The sequence below is a fragment of the Herpailurus yagouaroundi genome, unplaced genomic scaffold (genome assembly GCF_014898765.1).
Source record: "Herpailurus yagouaroundi ecotype Mexico unplaced genomic scaffold, PumYag 197, whole genome shotgun sequence".
Classification (NCBI taxonomy): domain Eukaryota; kingdom Metazoa; phylum Chordata; class Mammalia; order Carnivora; family Felidae; genus Herpailurus; species Herpailurus yagouaroundi.
The window spans coordinates 24,769,513-24,790,205 of record NW_024412428.1 but is presented as its reverse complement, the minus strand read 5'-3'; the positions used below and the strand labels follow the sequence as shown (position 1 = coordinate 24,790,205).

Sequence of the window (20,693 nt, the reverse complement as noted above, 5' to 3'; positions counted from 1 at the left end):
CAAATTGTACCCCAGAGGAAGAGAGACCAGAGAAAGGTCTCCGTGCTCAAGAATATAGGAAGGACACAGAGATCAGTACATCGTTGCCTTGGCTTTTCTGTACAGAGCCCTTGACCACCAGAAAGAAGTCATTGCTGAAGAATTAGCTAAAAATGCGGGGAAAAAAGGAAAAAGAAGGAAAGAAATCAAACACCACGTGAGAGTCTCACCACGGCATATATTTGGTTGTACAGCAGATCTAACTGTACTGTATACCGTGGCCAATCTGGAAGATTCTTCTTCTTGTGGTGTTAGCTCCCGCCTGGGAAACTTCAAACCTCTTAATAAACTAGAAGGTAAAGAGGTATGTGCTAAGCTCCTTCACCTTCTTTCTAGCAGGGCGGTCAGCTTGCATTTAGGATACTCCTAAGTTGTGTGTGCCTCTGCAAGGAGCCAACAGCATGTATTCCTGGTAGATTGCGGGGACAGGGCCTCAGTCAGATACGCCATTGTGGGGGTCATCGGCCCAGAGCCCCTCGAACAGGACCTACAAATGTCAATATCAAGAACACTAGTCCTCTCTAGACATACACATGGGATGCCAAGCTTGGCCATCGTCCCAGCCTACCAGCCCTCTGCCGCCACGCTGGATGGACCGAGCCCCTTCTAAGATACAGATGACATCAAGGTTGCCAAGGAAAATCCCGAGCTGCCCCACTGCTGGGTGGCCGTTGGTAGTGAGACTTCCTCACAGTTCTTCCTGGATCTCTGGAAAATCTCCCTGGAAACTGCTAGGAGAAGCCTCCTTTTGCTGCACCTGTTTGCCTCAGGGCTTCTGGTTCTCTCTAATGATTTTCGGTGAGGGTGGGGGAGTAGACTTCGTGCTATCTGCGTTATCAGCACAACTGATTTAACTGCATCCGGGACTGAGAGAAATTTTCAAAGATTTCCTTCCCTGGCCAAGCAAACAAAATATTGTTGTTTAGGAATCAAATATTTGTACTCAAAAAAAATTTTTTTTACATTTATTTATTTTTGAGAAACAGAGTGAGACAAAGCGTGAGCGGGGGAGGGGCAGAGAGAGAAGGGGACACAGAATCTGAAGCAGGCTCCAGGCTCTGAGCAAGCGGTCAGCACAGAGCCTGATGTGGGGCTCGAACCCACGAACTGTGAGATCATGACCTGAGCCCAGGTCGCACGCTCAACCGACTGAGACACCCGGGTGCCCCAAATATTTGTACTTTAAAGCAAAGCTTTGCTGTAAGGAAAGGACAATGTAAACATGTATTCTCACTTTTGATCCAGAGTCAAGGAGATCTTTATTTATTTTTATTTTTTCATTTATAATTTACTTAGGGCGAGTGAGTACACAAGCTCAGGAGGGTGAGAGGGAGAGAGGGAGAGAGGGAGGGAGAGACAGAATCCCAAGCAGGCTCTGCACCTGCACTTCAGCATGAAGTCCCAGGTGGGGCTCGAACTCACAAACTGTGAGATCACGACCTGAGCCAAAACCAAGAGTCAGATGCTCAACCGACTGAGCCACCCAGGCACCCCAAGGAGATCTTTAGATGTAAGGAGCATATCCTTATATTTTGTGCTATCCCTGGATATAAGGTCTGTTGAGACGAAACCAGAGCTCTGTTAAATTGAGGACAGGTCCATTGGTGGGTGTAAGCATGGGCCCGAGGGTGGTCTTCTCGAGAAAGGGATAAATGAAAGCCCAGCTGCTCCTTTTGTCTGTATGCATACACTTCACCGAGGTGAGGAGTGAGCCACAGGGTAGAATAAAGAATCCTTGGACTATTATCTCAAAATGTGAACAATTTTTATAACCTGTTCTAGGGGATGATGAACTCATCAAGGTGAGAAACTCGCCTGCTTTGAGAGAGCTGGGCTGTGACTGGGTGCTGTGTTCCAGTGATTTACAGTCCCTTTTAATGCAGTTGGGACTGGGAGCGAAGGTCAGAGTGGGTCTTTGAGCAGATGTATGAGAGTGGATTTTAGATATAAATTATGCAGCACTTGAAGTTCAACACAGATACAAATCGAGCACCTCCTTCATGGCGTTTGGGGAGTTATGACTGATGTGTGGTCTGCTTATGAATGGGAGTAGGTCACCCTTCACTTATGAGAGTATTTTTCACATTAGGGTACCCATAATTAATTAGGGGTTCATGTGGTGAGGTCATGAATGGAAATGCTTGGTGTTTTGACCCCCTAAATCTGTGTTCTTGCCCACAAGGCCTCAAGGATAGATTTCTTTCATAGTTCACGGAGGAATGATGCGATCTTGCCTCTCAGCACAGCAGGAAACACTTTCATGGCGCCATTAAATTGGAGCTTGTCCACGCTGCGGCAAGGAAGCTGATTTTTCGGGAGACAAATCGTGTAGTATATTTTATTTCGATCCAGGATCTAACTTGGAGACTCCCTGATGACGAATTTTTTTTTTTCCCTAAATATTTTGGATAGAATTGGTTTACTTTTCCATTCGAGGATGAAAAGGAATTCTAAACAACTCAGACTTTCGCCGGTCCAGCTAGTCAAATAAAGGAAAACTTGATGTGGTACGGCAGCCAGAAGGAATTTACTTCCCAGTGTAGCTAATCCGTGTCCACCTTCTGACGGTAGCATGCATGCCTGAAGCTTTGCTTTGAGTCGTTGCTGAAATAGTCAAGGAAGCCCCAGGAGCCCAGCTTATTTTTGCATGAGGTATTTGATGGTAAACATGTATACTCTGAGAGCTGGGCTCCTGAGAAAAGCAAGGCTTTATTTTGAAGTCCCAACGGCCGGCTCTCTGCCTCTCATTAAGAAGAAACCACCACGATCAACACTTGCTTTCTGCTTGAAGCCTGTAGGGTCCAGTGCTGTCACATCTTAGAGGATTTGTATTTCTAGGTCTCTGAGTGCAAGTGCCTACCAGTTCTGTTCATTTGTTCCTGAAATGTGAGCTTTTCAGGGTCCTAGAAGTGTCCTAGAGTGGACTTCAGTACAGAAGGGCACCATTATTTAGTAACACGGACTTTTGTGATGTTTGGAGCCTCCTGGGAAGGTCTGTAGGTTCACTGTGACCTAAAGCTTTTAAATAATTTATTTAAGTTTATTTATTTAGAGAGACACAGAGAGCGTGAGCAGGGGCAGAGACAGAGAGAGAGAGAGACAGAGAGAGAGAATGAATGAGAATCCTAAGCAGGCTCCACACTGGCAGCGCAGAGCCTGATGGGAGGCTCGAACTCATGAACTGTGAGATCCTGACCTGATCTGAAATCAGGAGTCGGATGCTTAATCGACTGAACCACCCAGGTGCCCCTGAAGCTTTAAAATCAAAATCTTATCTTCCATGGGTTGTCTGTTTTGTCTTTCAGGAAATGCCGCAGGACTTTTTCCCTCCACATCAGAGGATTTTCTCCTTTTCTTCTCTATAGCCCACCCCTTACCCTGCCTCTTCCTTGTCCCCTTGTTCTTCTTCATGGCTTCACAATTCTTGTGAGCACTTCGTCCTCTCTTTTCGGCACAGTAGGAATGGGCTACCTCATTCCACGTATTCCATTCTCGACTTTGCCGAACTGCTCAATGAACACCAGTCACTGTTGCCCTCTAAATTTCTTGTTCGAGGGGCGCCTGGGTGGCGCAGTCAGTTAAGCGTCCGACTTCAGCCAGGTCACGATCTCGCGGTCCGGGAGTTCGAGCCCCGCGTCAGGCTCTGGGCTGATGGCTCAGAGCCTGGAGCCTGTTTCCGATTCTGTGTCTCCCTCTCTCTCTGCCCCTCCCCCGTTCATGCTCTGTCTCTCTCTGTCCCAAAAATAAATAAACGTTGAAAAAAAAAAATAAATTTCTTGTTCGAGCCACAATCAGGTTTTCTGTTACTTTTAGCCGAAGGCGTTCCTGACTTAATCAGAAGGAAGGTACTTAATAATGATGAAGACCAGTTGTCAAAAGCCACCAGCAAATATTATTATGAATAATACAATGGAAAACAACTTATATTAAAGTCAAGCAGGAACTGCACAGAGATGGTTCCTCCTGCCATTATTATTCAACAGTTTTTTTCTTGAAGGCTCTAGGGAATGCGATAAGGACAATAAAAAACAAAACAAACAAAACAAACAAACCAAAAAACCCAGGGGCGCCTGGGTGGCTCAGTTGAGCCTCTGACTTCAGCTCAGGTCATGATCTCACAGTTTGTGAGTCTGAGCCCCGCATCGGGCTGTGCTCTCAGTACAGAGCCCGCATTGGGTCCTCTGTCCCTGTCTCTCTCTGCCCCTCCCACACTGGTGCTATCTCAAAAATAAACATAAAAAAAAAAATACCATGAGACAAAAACATTAAAACCAATATAACAAATGAAGTCCTGAAAGTTCAACCGTGCAGAGTTGTATTTTTGTATTTTGTATAGTGTGCACCGTGGAGTTGGGTTTTTGTGAGTTTAATAAGATCAGTTGTACAGCCAGCTGGGATTTTGGGGGTTAAGCTGTGCTTTCTAAATTAATTATTTCCTGGTTGTAGTTTGGTGCTATTTGATAGAACTTAGGTGTTTCAGCTTACATATCTGTATAGCTGTAGGCTGGACTTTCCAGGATATTGGCAATTATCCAGAAATTTCTCAGATGTTTGGTTCCTGTTTCATCGGGTAAATTGGTCCGAGAGAATAATGGAGATCTGGATATACACCACTCACTCACCTTCCCTCCGTATCCTCCCTCGTTCCCGGTAAAAAGTTCTCTTCTTTCCATTTGAGCTCCACTGTTGGTTGTCTTATAGCAGACTTTGCACTATTACAGACTGGATTATTGTTGATCTTGTAATCAATAGAAACAATACGAAAAAGATAAAACTTTTTTTTGCATGTGATGTGACTATTTTCTCTGAACATCTACTAGAAGACAGAATTTGTCAAAGTGTTTGGATACCAACCAAACGTACAAAATAATAACTCTTCTCCGTTTTAGCAATACCCACGTAAAGCCTGAAAATGGCGTTAATGGTAGTTACAAAATTTATAACATGCCGATGAAGAAACATAAGATATAAAATGTAAGAAAAAATTTTACTTGAACAAATGAAAAATCATATTATATTCTTGGAAGGGAAGACATGATTGTTCTAAAAATGTCAGTTCCCCCAAATTAATAGAAATATAATGCAATTGCAGTTAGAAACCCAGCAGTGTTGTGTTAATGTGTTTGTTTAGTTTTTAATTGGATAATGTGATCTTAAGGTTTATGTGGAAGAATAATTGTATCTGAACTTGCGAAAAAATATGAAAACAATAGTAAGATGGTTTTTCCTTGATCAGATTTCAGAACACATTCTAAAGCCTCAAAACTGACCTGATATAAGTAAGTGTGATGACAAAGAGAAAGTGGCAGAGAGTAGAGAATCCAGAAATGGATTCTACCCAGTGGGAAGAGCTTGGTTTATTTAACCAAAGATACTGGCCCAAGGAGTTCTCCATCTAGAAGAAAATCAGGTTGGTTCCCTATCTCCTATTATAGTATAGAATAAAATTATGAATGGATCAAAAAGTTAACGTAAAAAGAGAACAGTAAAAATTACAAAAGAAATCTGGGAAAATGCAAATACAATCCAGGATTTGGAGAAACAGTGGTAATGAAGACTGAGAACCCAGTATCCATAAAAGAAGAGAGACAAGTTTGACTGTATAATATAGAGAACATAGAGGGTAAAATTGCCTTTGATAGACAATGTATTAAAATCTATAAATACGATGACCTCTTACAAGTTTGACAAAAACATAAAACAAGAGAAGAAATTCGAAAGAAAAATGCCTGAAATGATAGGAGTAGACACTGTGGATGTGCAGACTTGTATCTGCCTTGGAGGGTGACCTCTTGGAATGCGGCCACCATGTGAAGAAATCCGGACACGTGTTCCCACGCCGACAGCCAGGACCAGCTGCCAACGTGTGAACCCGGCCCTGGGGACTAGTTAGCTAAATGGCCAGTCACATGCGTGACCCTAGCTGAGACCAGCAGAAGAACTATCGGGCTGAGCCCTGCCCAAACTGCTAATCTACAGAACCATGAGGAAATGAATGGTTGCTGTTTTAAGGCAGGGGTTGGCGAAAGGTTTTTTTTTTTTTTTTTTAATTTAAAAAAAAGTTTGTTTTTGAGAGACCGGGGGCGCGAGGGAGTGGGGGACAGGCAGAGAGCGAGGGAGAGAGAATACGAGGCAGGCTCCAGGGTCGGAGCTGTCAGCGCAGAGCCCGACGCGGGGCTTGAACTCGCGTACAGTGAGATCATAACCTGAGCTGACATCAGACACAACCAGCTGAGCCACCCGGGTGCCCCCAAGGCAGGGGGTTTGCAAAAGTGTTTTAAAGGATCAGACAGACTGTAAGATCTCTATCACGATGACTTACTTTTGGGTTGCGGGACAAGAGCAGCCATTGACAGTAGGGGAAACGAATGGGTGTGGCTGTGCTGGAATAAAACTTTTTGTTTTTGCAAAGACAGCTGGCTGGCTGGCTGGCTGTCCTTTGGTAACCCCCACTGAATCGGTCGGTTGGGCTGCAATCACGAAGTCATACCGAGGGATGTCGGTGACGTTGTCAAGCGAGCAAGGCAAGTTGCAGAACAACGTGTAGAGTGTGGTTTTCGAAATGTTGGCCACAAACGTCTAAACCAAGCCCAGAAAACCTTCGGTGTCCGTGCACGTCTGCATGCATACATGTGCGTGAGTGCAGGGATGCCTCGGAGTAGTGGATTATTAGGCGGAGGCCCGTTGGAGGCGGGGTGTGCTGAGATGAACATTGGTTCCGTGCGGTTTCATGTTGTTTCCGGTTCTGCAACGAGCCAACGACTTCTGAACTTTGAACGCCATCGAAGAAGGAAAAAATGAAAAAGAGTTAAATGCCTCGAGATTTCTGTCGCGCTCAAAGACCGCGTGCAGCCACTGGCTCCATCCACCGTCGTCACTAGAGGGCGCTGGGCATTTGCCAGGTGGCAGAAGGGAGCCCGGTGGTGGCGGTGGAAGGAAGACGCATGCTGGAAGGGGGGGGGGGGGGGGTTCTGTTTGAACTGTTGCTCCAGGCTTGGATTTTCTGAAGGCCGACGGAAGCCTGAAAGTCATTGGTCGTTTATAGAGGCCATCAGCGGAGGCTCCTCTGACTCTTTGAGTGGAGCCTCCGCTGTTGGCCCATGGTCATCTATCCTAGGGGCCTTACCACAGAGCACCCTGCTGTCACAGCTGGGTCTTCTGGTGCGTTCTTGTAACTGTCATCTGGGTATCCGTGAGCGGAGGGGAGCCTCTGCTACGATTCGCGAGAACCCACCCTCACGGGGATGTGAAATTTCTCCCTTTCTCTGCAGAAAACCTCTCTTGATTGATCGTTCCAATTGCTGTGAGAAGGGAATCATTCACAAGAAGGATCACTGAGTAGCAGAGCAATTAAAAAAAAAAAAAGTGCTTAATAGCCAATGCCGCCAATTCCCGGCCCCGTCAGTGAGTCCACGATGGTGAACGTGGGACCAGCCGAAGCGTCATGTTCCGGCGAATCCTCTGGCCCATTGACACTTAGCCGGCCCCTCACAAAAAAGGCTGATAGAGCCAACTTGAAAGAAATTGTTTTTGGGCCCAGACGACTGAGAGTTTGAACATAAATGAAAAGTACAACCCATATGAATGGGTAGAAGAGTGTTTTCTTGTGTGGGGGAGGTAAGAGAAACTTTTTGACCACTTTTCATAGTATCTCACCTAAATATAGATGATACATAGGCATGTACATGTGTATATACTACACAGGCACATATATATATATACACACACACACACGTATATGCCTACGTATCATATATATATATATCTTATAACACATACACAGCTTAGACTTGTCAGGCACAGTGTTTTAGCTTTTTCAAAGCAGTCTGATATCTGTTACCTCATTCGGATCAGCATACAGAGTTCCCGATGACTACCTAAGTCAAACTTTGGTTTACTTTACGTTGGTACGCGGAAATGATCTCATCAGTCGGGGATGGCATGTTGGGGCGGCAATAAATTTTGAAGAAGATAATTTCATCTCTGATTCCTGACTCCTCGGTTTCTCAGCGGCCTGGCAGGAAGGGACGGAAGGGGGCGGGGGCACCAGGGCTACAGAGGGTGCCAGAAAGGTGTGAGTCTTGCAAAGGCCTGAGTGGCAGCCGCAGCGGGAGGGAGGGAGGACGCCAGCCGCCCTCCTGCCCTCTGTGCACTGAGCCCAAGACAAGAAGCAGGAATGAAATACTTGGAGGGAGTGGGAATTCTCAAGTGCAGCCACATTTTAAGGGCATGGACGAGTACTCCCCTGGAGGACTTAGGTATTTTTAGTGTTTTGTTTTTAAAGAAAAGGAAAAGAATACCACCACAACCGGAAAGGATTTGACACAACAGAATCAAGTTTCGAGGATGGGTTTGGAAGAAGTCATCCCACCATATGGCAGGAGTTTGAAGCCCCTTTCCATGGCTTCTTTCACTGTGGGTTTACGTGGCCTCCATGAAAACAGGGCGCAGTTTACCTGATGTCAACCAAGCACCAGAATTCTGCTTCTGTGCACGGTGGCCTTGGTGTGGCGTCTCAGCTGAGCCGCGTCGTGGCTCTAAGGCAGGCTTATGGGGTTCCTTGGTAATCCAGGAGGAACTTCAGTTCCAGAAATTTGGACCTGGAGGGACTCTAGGACTTACCTTGTCCCACCCGCGTTAGGGGGCAGCCTCCTTCTCAACGCTTCGCTAGGACAAGTGACAAAAACAGCGAGGTCAGGAGAAACGTAGCCTGGGTGTGGGAGCGCGTGTCTAATTGTGTGGTACACAGGGTAGTGGCAAGGGAGGGAGAAAGGTGCCCACTGGGACAGGGGGACAGGCTTTCAAGGGTACTTGGCCTGAGCTTTGGCCTTCACTCCCCTTTGCCAGCATTTGACGTGGGACGGCCTGAGAGAGGGCAGGAAGGAGGTTGTGATGAGCCCATAAAACCTTCTGCTGTGTGGGTCTCCTACAGAACGTCATTGTAGCTGTCTGCCTCCCTAGATTGCTGGTTCCAGGGTGATGGGAGGGGAGGCCTTGATTCCCACATGCGGTCTCAGTGTAGAAGTTAAAGGCAAGGAGTACGGAGTCAGACTCTTACTACCCGCCTGACCCTGGGCAAGTCACTTACGCTGTTTCTGAGTCTTCGTCCATTAACAGGAAGCTAGTGATATGCTCCTACGATTAGTGTGGTGATTCAGTTCTATCTTTGGATGAAATAGAATATTAGAGGCCTGTCACAATCTAAGTATTTTTTTTTTTAAGTTTTTATTCATTTATTTTGAGAGAGACAGACAGTGTGAGCGGGGGAGGGACGGAGAGAGAGACGGAGAGCGAGAATCCCAAGCAGGCTCCGTGCTGTCAGCACAGAGCCCGACGTGGGGCTCGAACTCACGAACCCCGAGACCATGACCTGAGCCAAAACTGAGAATCGGAAATGTAACTGACTGAGCCACCCGGGTACCCCATAACCCAAGTATTTAATAAGTCACTGGGTTATTTAATAATAACCCAAGTATTTAATAAGCAATACGTGTATTGCTTCCCACCACACATCTATTGGGCTCCTTTTGGGCATCTGGAGTCAGAGGGGGGCTAAGAGCCGCCTCCTAAGAGTTCATGACCACTGGGAGAGCATTCATTGGAGGCGTGCTCCCAATTTGAGTAATTGGCTGCTTTGAAATAAGCTTGATTATCTGGGAAAAGGAGGTGACAGTCCCTGAGGACAGGCCAGGGGACGGAAGCAACAAAGAGCAGCGTCTTGTTAGCGCACTAGAGGGGCCTTCAATCACCGAGCCGGTTCCCTTTGTTAGTGAGACTTGGGCTTTCCACACAAGGTGCCGCTCGTCCATTGCATTTATTCCGCCATTATCCAGCCGTAGAGCCCCGATGACAGTCCTTCATTAGTCCCCAGAGAGGGCTCTTCTTTGGCCCTGACCGCATCGCAGAGAACAGAAACTGGGCTGCTGATTGGGGAGGGCCGACGCATCATCACTCAGCTTGTGTTTGCACCGATGAGGGGGGGGGAAGTGACAAGTCTGCAGTTCGTGTTCTTACAGAGATGATGAGCTGTCTCAAACCAGCAATTTGGCTAAAAAGGAGTCTGCACGACTCCAAGCAAATTTGTCACTTTGTGTTCCCCTCCTCTTTCCTGAGTGTTAATGCAAGTTTGCAGTTGAATTTCAGATATTCTGAAATCGCATTTCCTGGCATTCATTGCTGCTACGCTGAAAGCAGAATGCTAAGTACAGTACATTTTTTCTTTTGCACCCAAATGAATCTTGGAACTACATACGTATGCATATATATATATATATTTTTTTTTTCAATTCTTTTTGCTTTGGCACTATCATCTCCTGACCCAGACACCATCTCATTTCATTCAGTTCTAAACGTTTTTGTTTAGCTGTTGCTGCTGCACATCATCATTACTATGAGTTGTACCCAGATTTTTAACATAGCAGGCAATTGTACTTTTTCCAGAACCAAGTAAATGCTGCGTGATTTTAGGATTTGTCCTGGCATTTTTTCTTTTCTTTCCTTCTTCTTCTTCTTCTTCTTTTTTTTTTTTTTTTTGGGTCAGAAAAGGCTTGGAAGAAAATATCCAAAAACAGAGGGTCTCGAGAAACAAAACATCAGAAGATCCATTTCAAAATACTGTCTGAAAACTCCTTTGGCTGCACGGTTCAGATTAGGGGAGGGATCGGAGCTGTCCCGAGGAGGAATTTGCCCGTGGGATTCTGACGGAGCTGAAAATGCTGGAGAGTGGTAGCAGATAAGAGGAAGGAGGGAAGTCACAATCAGGAGGCAGGTGAGAAAGTTGTGGACTTGAGTCCTGGTGTCTCCTTGAGATAGATAATACAGGCTTCTAGTAGAGGTAGTCTTAAAAGGGTCATAAAAAGCCTTGACAGCTTGATGGATATGGACATCATCAATTTTTTTTTTTTCAGTGTAAAGAATGGGATCCTATCAAAGCACTTCCTAACTAGGAAAAGGATTATCTGTGTGTAGACTAACTGAACGCACCCAGGCCCCGTGCCACCTGCTGCCGGCTGTCCTCACAACATGCCTGTTTACGCTGATGTACTGTTGGGTGTTTCGAGCCCCCTTTGACCGGCGGCGGTGGTGATGTGTTGTTCTCAGCCTTCCTGGAACCTTTCTGCGTTTTGAGATCTCTTTTATATCGGTGGCCGGAGCCGGTGGTAAGGACGCCCCCTAGCAGAAGGAAAACGCAGTCTGTGCGCCCGCCTATGCACAGCTCCGGTAGAAGACGAGGCGGGTGCCCGAGCCACGACTGTTCCTCGAAGAGCCTACAGCAGTTCCTCGCTGCTGTCAGTAATGGTAATTATAGTTATAGAGCACTGTCCCCTGAGGAGCTCAGAGCACTTTGTAGACACTGTGGCATTGATCCTCGTAACACGAGTGTAACAGGGAGAAGGAGCACGCATTGTTATCATTTTATAGATGGGGAAACTTAACCGAGACGGGCAGAAATGACTTTGTGTTCACGTGGCGCAGGTCATGCCGTAGAGGTTTCATGAATTCTGATGTGTGTGCTAATCACCCCCGCTAAATCACCGCCGCGGACCAGCCTTTCTTAATAAGGATGTCAACTCAGGCGTATCGCAAAGACGTTGTTCCATAATGAAAAGTCATTCAAAGACAATTTAGTTCTTCTTTTATTTGTATTCTCACCAAAAAAGCTACAGGAGAGCTTATCGCAGGAGTTAAGAACAAAGGCCCGATATCACGTCATGAACAGGGAGGAGGGGTGGGGCAGGGGTAAGATATGTGCTGGAAAATGTGTGCTAAAGCCAGTTACTGCAACGGATTTAGCTTTGAGATTCCTGGCAGTCAAGGCTAAAAGGAAAACTAGATGACTTATCAAGGTCTGCATCCATTAAAATAAAATATGCTGTGAGGCAACAGGAGTTTAGGTGTGTGGGCTCAAGTAGACCAATTAGCCTAGGAATAAAGGATAAATTTTGCATCTTCTGAAAAAGCATCCTATGACCAGATCACGGAGAGGCTGGCTGCTTGTCCTAAAACACCACACACACACACACACACACACACACACACACACACACACACACACCCCACCCCTTTATTTTCATATTCCAGTATGTAAAAGTTGAAGGTGATGTGTGATTAAAATTAGCATTGAGAGCAGACCTAAAAGGCACAATGGGAATAGAAAGCTATAAGTAGCTGCTTGGTGACTGACAGGTAGAAGACAGTGGAGGGGACATTTTTGCCAGATAGCAGCCTCGGTCTTTCTGCAATATATGATGGACTATACATTCTCCTTATATCAGCTCTTTCTGTCTTTTTCTCCTTGATTTACAGTATTGCTTGGATGTTTATAATCTTCAACTGTGAATGACCCCTGGGGACAGTTATCTTAACATTTACCTCAGGGGCCAGCTCTGATCTCCAAACAAATACCAAGTTCCAGAAAGAGTTCTTTGCTCACCGTGGCTGCAAAATAATCAGGTCTCCAAGCTCCCTGCAAATTGGGGGCTCTTTAAACGGTGTTTGAAAAAGAGGCATCTGGGCAGTTTTTCCTTGCTTATGCTTTTTACTCTAAACTGAGAATAACCTCAAGGGTTTTGCTTTTAGAGGCTTAGCTTTTCCAGTTCTGGAAAATGCATGAGGATGTCACCAGTTGTCCTAAACTTAAGCACTGCCCGAGACAAAATGTTGGCATGCTAAAAGTGTTGAAGGATCGAGAACATTCTCCTCAACACCCTCTTCATGAGCGATGCCCACTTCAGCTAAATCCTGCCCAACTATATTTTCCTCGATGGTGTGTGTGTGTGTGTGTGTGTGTGTGTGTGTGCGTGTGTGTGTGTGTGTGTGTGTGTGTGTGTGTGTAGGAAATTCTGACATCTAGATATGAGGCAGAAAAGATTAGATGTTGCTTAGATAAACAGTGCCTCACAAACCACTTGCCTTTTTAAACAGGGATAAAATACAACTTGATTTCGGTATTATTGATATTATTTCTGGCTCTTGAAGACCTATGAAATGAAAACTAAGCTTTAAAAGCTTTGCAGTTAATTGCTGCTGAGTTAAGTGGTTTTTTTTTTTTTTTTTTAAACACCTTCATGCTGACACATAATTTAGAAAATCAATCAGGGAGATGAGGATTAAAAATGTGAGTCTAAAGTACTCCTGGCTAATTACAAAATGCTGTAATAAACTCTGAATGGCCCAGAGCATCACTGAGGGCCTGAGGCTCTTGCTGGGGATTGCTGGACAGAGGGATGTCATACAGCGAGGGTGAGAGCAGAGGAAGAGAGGGGGGTGGGGGGGTGGACAGAGGAAAGTCCTCTGTCTGTTCTGAAAAAGGTGTTCCTTGTTAGTGAAAATCAGTCCTGCATAACATTTCTTCAAACACCGAGACTGTCAAATTATGGAGAAAGGCAGTAGTTGTAGAAATTGAAGGTGATATTTATGCCTTTCATAAATGGGCACTGTGCCAGTAAATAAGGCCCACTTTCAATCCAGCCCTTGGTAATCTTATAAAGGATATAAACGTCTCGGGTCCTCCTGCTCTGTCTGTACCCTTTTTGTCCTAAGTGGCTCCTTTTCCCATTTACCAGGCTCCCAGTTTTCTCCACTCAAGAGGACATGCCTGTTTATAAACCATCACACCTTTACTGTGCATTTAAGCTTCCATTTTCCCTCCTTAAGGGGGTGATAATGCTCCCAAGAGAACAAAATTTTTTTCTTGGGTGGTGAGAAAAAAATAATATTCTCTTTATGTATACAGCATGGGTAAACATACAATGCATAAACAGATACACAGAATCTGTATATCTGTGGTGTTAAATTTTATTTTTTTTTAATTTTTTAATGTTTATTTACTTTTGAGAAAGAGAGAGCAGCATAGGGGGAGAGAGAGAGAGGGAGACACAGAATCCGAGGCAGGCTCCAGGCTCCGAGCTGTCAGCACAGTGTCTGACGCGGGCCCGAACTCACGAACCTCGAGATCATGACCTGAGCCGAAGTCGGACCCCGACTGAACCACCCGGGTGCCCCAAGTGGTAGTAAAACTTCATAGGTGGGAGCAAGTAGGAAAAACATGTCAGTGGATCCAGTGTAGTATTGGGTACAGTAGTGAAAATGAGGTTGGGAACCCTTCTGTAGATTGAAGGGCCCAAGCGAAAGTTAAGTGGCCACTTCCCAGCAGGTCAATTCTTTGGCAAGGCTCTTTGCCAGTCCCTCTTCTGGGGGTAAAGAGGCTGAAGAAATGCACTGGGCGCCAGTGCCTGGTCCCAGCCAATCGTGAGCTGGGGGTAGGGCAAAAATTTGAATTTAGAGTGAGGCGAGTCATTCCAGCTCGGGACATGAGAATTTTCAGAATTATGCAAGAGACAGTAGGCAAAAAAGAAGAAAAGGGAAGAGGAAGAGGAAGAGGAAGAGGAAGAAGGAAGGGCCACAGCAGTGGGAGAGCTGTGACGTCCTGTCATGTCCTGTGTGGAATATTTATCCCCGTTTCTCGGCTTTTCTTGGTTGAACACATCTGGCTGATAACGCTTGGCGCTCGACTGGAACACTGCCTTGGGAACTGAACCGTGGGGAGGTAAATGCTTGTCTCGTGCGGTGTCCCCCACAGGAGTTCAATCCTGTCCTTCCCACTGCTGGGCCAAATCCAGCTCTGTGATCCTTCAGACAGCGCAAAGCTTTCTTTCCCTACCTTTGGCAGTTTCTGACCTCTTGGGTCTTTTATGTGTTCTTAGTCCTTTCTTTTGGCTGGATGAGCTTTTGGTGCCTGATCTTGTGTCTGACGTCAGCCAGGGACATACTGGCTGTCAGGGAGTTTTGCGAAGTCTCGCAGATGAATAACCAGCCAGCCATCAGGGCATCGGAGGAGCGCAGCGTCCTTATGAGGATTAAATTAGCACCAAACTGGGGTGCCTGGGTGGCTCAGTCGGTTAAGCGTCTGACTTCGCTCAGGTCATGATCTCACGGTCTGTGGGTTCGAGCCCTGCGTCGGGCTCTGTGCTGACAGCTCAGAGCCTGGAGCCCATTTCGGATTCTGTGTCTCCCTCTCTCTGCCCCTCCCCTGTTCATGCTCTGTCTCTCTCTGTCTCAAAAATAAATAAACATTAAAAAAAAAAAATTAGCACCAAACTTTGAGAAGGGAAGGAAGAGGCACACAGGAAATTACTAACCCATAACTCTAATTCCCCACCTGGTAAATTGCTGAAACGATCAATAGCACAGACCGTCTGGAAGCCCCCTGGGGGAGTAAAGGTGATAAATGTGTTGTGGTCCCATAATGGAGGGGATGGGGTCTGCAAATGGAGGCCCATCTCAAGGGGGACATTGGGGGGCTGCCACGGTAACCTCAGCAGTGTGCTCTGTGTGTCGCACAAGTGGGTCTGGAGTGTATGGGGCTAATTGGTTGTAGCAAGCAAAACACTGTGGGGTTGTCCGAGGTTTTTCTGAGGTGGGTCACATGATCACAAATCTCCAGGTTTTGGGGCCACGTGAATTTTTACTGATTACACTAGTGAGTTGGGAGAGTCCCTGCAGGGTCAATGAGTGTCAGACTTGATACAAACATGAGTCACATGCGTTTAAGGCCTTGTTCATATCTCCACTTGGGTCATTAATCCTTTAGCGTCCCAAGGTTAGGGTATGCTTTCAGTAATAGCGGGTATTAAGGGCTCAAGTTTGTGTGATTGATTACACTGAACTTGTTTTATACCAACTAACGAATCCATACCGGCTGGTGTGACACCTGGCAGTGGTCAGTCATACGAGGATAATGGTGGACAGATGGTCAGGCCCTATGGCCCATGCATTCATGTGGATCAAACGATTGGGAGAAAATATTTGTTTTTTCTTCTTAGAACCTCAAGTAGGATGCCCTTAGAGACAGGTCCGTTGCAAACTGGTCAGCCTCAGATCTTACGTTGGATGCATGGGCCTTTGAGGCATGGATAAGAGCCGGGGATCCCTTTGGGCACCCTGTCCCGAAGAGGAAACTGTAGAATTGTGCCACCGTCCCTGCATTCAAAGCCAGAAAACCTGGTTTCAGACTTCAGCGCTTGCTACCTACTCTTGGAAGGACCTTGAACAAGTCACCTGGGTCTCTTTGACCCGAGTTTCCCCTCTGTTAAGGGCAGATAATTCTACCACTACTTAAAAATGAGATTTTGGGGCGCCTGGGTGGCGCAGTCGGTTAAGCGTCCGACTTCAGCCAGGTCACGATCTCGCGGTCTGTGAGTTCGAGCCCCGCATCGGGCTCTGGGCTGATGGCTCAGAGCCTGGAGCCTGTTTCCGATTCTGTGTCTCCCTCTCTCTCTGCCCTTCGCCCGTTCATGCTCTGTCTCTCTCTGTCCCAAAAATAAATAAATGTTGAAAAAAAAAATTAAAAAAAAAATGAGATTTTGCATTTATACATGGAAGATCTTGGCATATCATAGGCATCGAGTAGATGCTTAGCCTGATTTTTACATGTGCTTGGTCCTGGCTGGGGAGGACCTGATTCTCAGGGCAGTAGGTGACACTGAAGGACTCAGAGAGGAGGTGCACATCTATTTTCTTGACTTAAACTGACTTAAGGACTCTCCCAGCTGAACGAGGCATCCTGTTTTGTTCCTTGTCTTTCTAACGGCTGTGCAGAGATGGTCACAAGTAGGATGTGTCATTTCTGCCCCCATCCTTTTGAGTAGAACTCGGTCACACAGCCCCCGCCTGGCTCATGGGGGCTTCGGAGTGCAGTCCCTGGATGGGCAGTCACTTCCCAGCGACATCTTCACTCCACGCAGGGGCAGGACGACACATCTTTGATGATCGGTAAGCTGTCACGGACACAAGTAGTAAATGTAGAAGGTCCTAGAACACGGAGGCGACGGGGTGTGAGCTCATAGGAATTAAGGGGACAGGAAAAATGTTGGTTAATCCACCAAAACCAGTTTTTTTTGCCCCATCAAGAAAACAGCTGTCTATCTCTAACACCTGGCCTCTTAGCCACTCTCGTAAATGAATGCTTTTAAAGTCAACTCTCTGAGAGTATCTAAAAATACCATCTGACAGTCATTTGATTTCCCATTTGCTGTAAGCATTTCCCTGCAATGTGGGACATATCTACTGGGTAGAGTAGGATGTACCTGTAGAAAAGTGAAGTTTGACCCTGATGGGATTTCTAAGATAGGCTTATTTTTATTTGCACTTACTATGTTGGAAAATTGACGAGAGACGTTTAAGAGCCTGGGCTCGGGGTTACGTGGCAGGTTAATAGACTGTCAGGGAACAGGACCCAGGAGCCTAGCAATCCCAACCATGGCCCTCAGGACCCATTTATGACATGGATAAACCCAAGCTATGCCTTGGAACTCCAACTTCTGCAGTCAATGAAGTCTCTTTGTTACTCTGGCCACATTAGTGAATGAAGGTCGCCCTGCCCGCCAGCCGTGCGTCTTTTAATGGTGGGCGTGTTTACGGTAAAACTACCTCATGGAAAACAACTTGTCACTTAATTGTGCTGTGCAATTGGAAATGATGAACAGTTTCCTCCATTTAATTCTCTAGGAAAATGAGTGGCTGCTAGGCCCAGAGCCTGCAATATCACGCAAGTGTAAGGTCTGGATTGGGGTATACGCATGGCTTCTGCTTCCTTCCGGCCACATGTTCCTAACGTTCTGTATTCCTGGCCTTAATAGTTTTCTTCATGACCTCCCTTATTAAGAGTTGACTTAAAATGGAATGTTCCTTAATGATGGTAGGTGAAAGCAGTTTCACAGAATCAATTTCAATTTTAAGAGCACCTTGAGGATTACCGGGAGTTTGTAAGTTTTATTAAATTGAATTGTGTTGTATTAATAGGCATTTCTGAAGCCAAGATTCTAGAGATCAGAATGTCAAATTTTTTCCCTCTTGGCTTCACTTCAATGATTATAATGGAGAAAAATGATCTTTAAGTGAGACTTCTGAACAACATGCCTTGCCAATGATGGTCCTCATGGAAATACAATCCCTTTAGCCACTCAAGCCTGCTACCGTTTAAAGTTTGAGGGTCTGTCTGGATTTGTATGAAGAGTTTTCAAGGATTCAGGTCTTTCTTTTAGAGCTATTACTTGTATTTTCTACTCAGGGGGTAAAAGGACAATAATGTTCAAGTGCACACAATTTATCCTTAGGCTCAGCTATCCTCAGGATTAGTACTTGAGGAGAGAGAGTCACACAATTCTCTCTTTTTGACTGATAAGTACTGCCCCAGCTGGGACATCGTAATAAGACAAAATGCTGTCCCCTTAGGGAAGATTCTTAAGGTGATTTGCCCCTGTTGGTCTGGACTCCTGGTGAGAAGGCACTGTGTGACCTGCTTCGAAACCTTCAAGGTCATTTGTGTGTCTTATAACATTAGGGATCCCAAACTTCACTGTGCATTGGAGTCATTTAAAGAACTTTCCAAAACCAGAAAACATGGAGTATTCAGGCTTCACCCTGACGTGTTAACTCTGAATTTTGGGAGGGTGGCTCGGGGGGAATTCATATATTCAAAAAAACGTGCCTCGGGTCGGGTCTGTCCATTTGGAAATGGTGCTGGCTATGTTGTTTGCCTCTTACGAGCCGTCTTTGCCCTTCTCTTTGCTCTGAGACGCTGGCTCCATCGAGAGCTCTCTTGTTCTCTGCCTTCTTGGACTTGATTTTGGGAACCCTCAACAGGAGGTAAGAAGGATGAGAGTAGTGCGGTCGGGCACACTTTGTCCTGATTCTGCGTGCCTCCCTGCTGCCTGAGGCATCTCCTTGGGCTTGCTGTGGCCCTCTGACCCAAGACATTGCTGTCTTCTCCTTCTTTTTGTGGCGGTAAACCTGGCATGACATTATATGTTTCAGGCGCCCAATGTTATAATTCACCACCTGTATACACAGTGAAGTGATCACTACCAAGTCTGGTCACCCTCCGTCACCTTACAATTGACCCCCTTCCCCTCTGGTCATTCGTAGTCAAGCTCTTGCTGCAAAGCCGCTGAAGCCAGAAGTGCACAAAGAACCAGAAGAGTTTATGGAGGCAATTAATCTGATTTTAACAAGTGAGAGAGAAAGTATAAAATGCCAGGGCTTTTGCAGTGCTTTGTGCCAAGATAGAGAATGAGCATAAAAATCTCTCGTGCTGCAGGGAGTTGTGCAGTTTTCTCTTAAGGAGCAGAGTGTTCCTGGGGCGCCTGGGGGGGCTCAGTCAGTCAAACGTCTGACTTCAGCTCAGGTCATGATCTCGCTGCTCATGGGTTGGAGCCCTGCGTTGGGCTCTGTGCTGACAGCTCAGAGCCCGGAGCCTGCTTCGGATTCTGTGTCTCTGTCTCTTTCCGCCCCTCCTCCGCTCATGCTCGCTCGCGCGCGCGCGCTCTCTCTCTCTCTCTCTCTCTCTCAAAAATAAATAAACATTAAAAAAAAAATTTTTTTTAAAGAGCCAAGTGTTCCAAATTTGCTGACCCTTCCTTGGGGTGGCAAGTGACTGTTAACGGTCTGCTATCCAGGAGCCATTTTTTTTATTAAAAAAAATTTAAGTTTATTTTGAGAGAAAGAGAGTGAGCAAGCACAAGCAGGAAAGGGAAGAGAGAGAGAGAGGGAGAGAGAAAATCCCAAGCAGGTTCTGTGCTGTCAGCACAGAGCCTGACATGGGGCTCGAACCCATGAATTGTGAGATCATGACCAGTCATGATTTCTGACTCATGAAATCAAGAGTCAGACGCTTAACCAACTGAGCCACCCAGGTGCCCCTAGGAGCCATTTTTGTTTTATTTTATTTTATTTTATTTTATTTTATTTTATTTTATTTTATTATTTTTTTAATATATGAAATTTATTGTCAAATTGGTTTCCATACAACACCCAGTGCTCATCCCAAAAGGTGCCCTCCTCAATACCCATCACCCACCCTCTCCTCCCTCCCACCCCCCATCAACCCTCAGTTTGCTCTCAGTTCTCAACAGTCTCTTATGCTTTGGCTCTCTCCCACTCTAACCTCTTTTTTTTTTTTTTTCCTTCCCCTCCCCCATGGGTTTCTGTTAAGTTTCTCAGGATCCACGTAAGAGTGAAACCATATGGTAGGAGCCATTTTTAAAAAGAAAAATAAACCACACAATTATTTTTTTGCCTTCGTGGAAAGGATGATGTTTTAAGAATAAGTGAGAGAGTTTAGAGGTTTTTTTTTTTTTTTTTTTTTGAAAAAAAAAACCAAACTTCTTCAATGAAGAAAGTGTTTCGAAAATGGAGGCAATTTTTAGTAAAAAATTTTGCATTATTTGGGATAGGACTGAATATTGAGTATTGTTATTTAGAAATTGCAGTCAATACATATTTTTTCATTTGGTTCTATGGATCTTTGTGAGGTACTCCTCAGTGATAGCCATTAAATTAAAAAATGTGAGGGGCGCCTGGGTGGCTCAGTTGGTTAAGTGGCCAACTTCGGCTCAGGTCATAATCTCGCGGTCCGTGAGTTCGAGCCCCGCGTCGGGCTCTGTGCTGGCAGCTCAGAGCCTGCAGCCTGCTTCAGATTCTGTGTCTCCCTGTCTCTGATCCTCCCCTGTTCATACTCTGTCTCTCTCTGTCTCAAAAATAAATAAAACGTTAAAAACAAAAATTAAAAAAAAAATAAATTAAAAAATGTGAGTCAATTGAATATAGAACTTGACTTTGGGCTCACTGTGTTAAGCTAAGATTTTGAGAATTTC

At 45.6% G+C, this 20,693-nt stretch overlaps 1 long non-coding RNA gene across 1 annotated transcript; it reads right to left on the bottom strand.

Annotated features, from left to right (window-relative positions):
• Window positions 1-203: 203 nt before the first annotated feature.
• LOC121012980 (uncharacterized) lies at window positions 204-6,950 on the bottom strand. Its single transcript, XR_005782434.1, has 2 exons — window positions 6,362-6,950; window positions 204-934 (listed from the first exon to the last, which is right to left on the bottom strand). It is a non-coding gene; the product is annotated as an uncharacterized LOC121012980 (long non-coding RNA).
• Window positions 6,951-20,693: the final 13,743 nt, after the last annotated feature.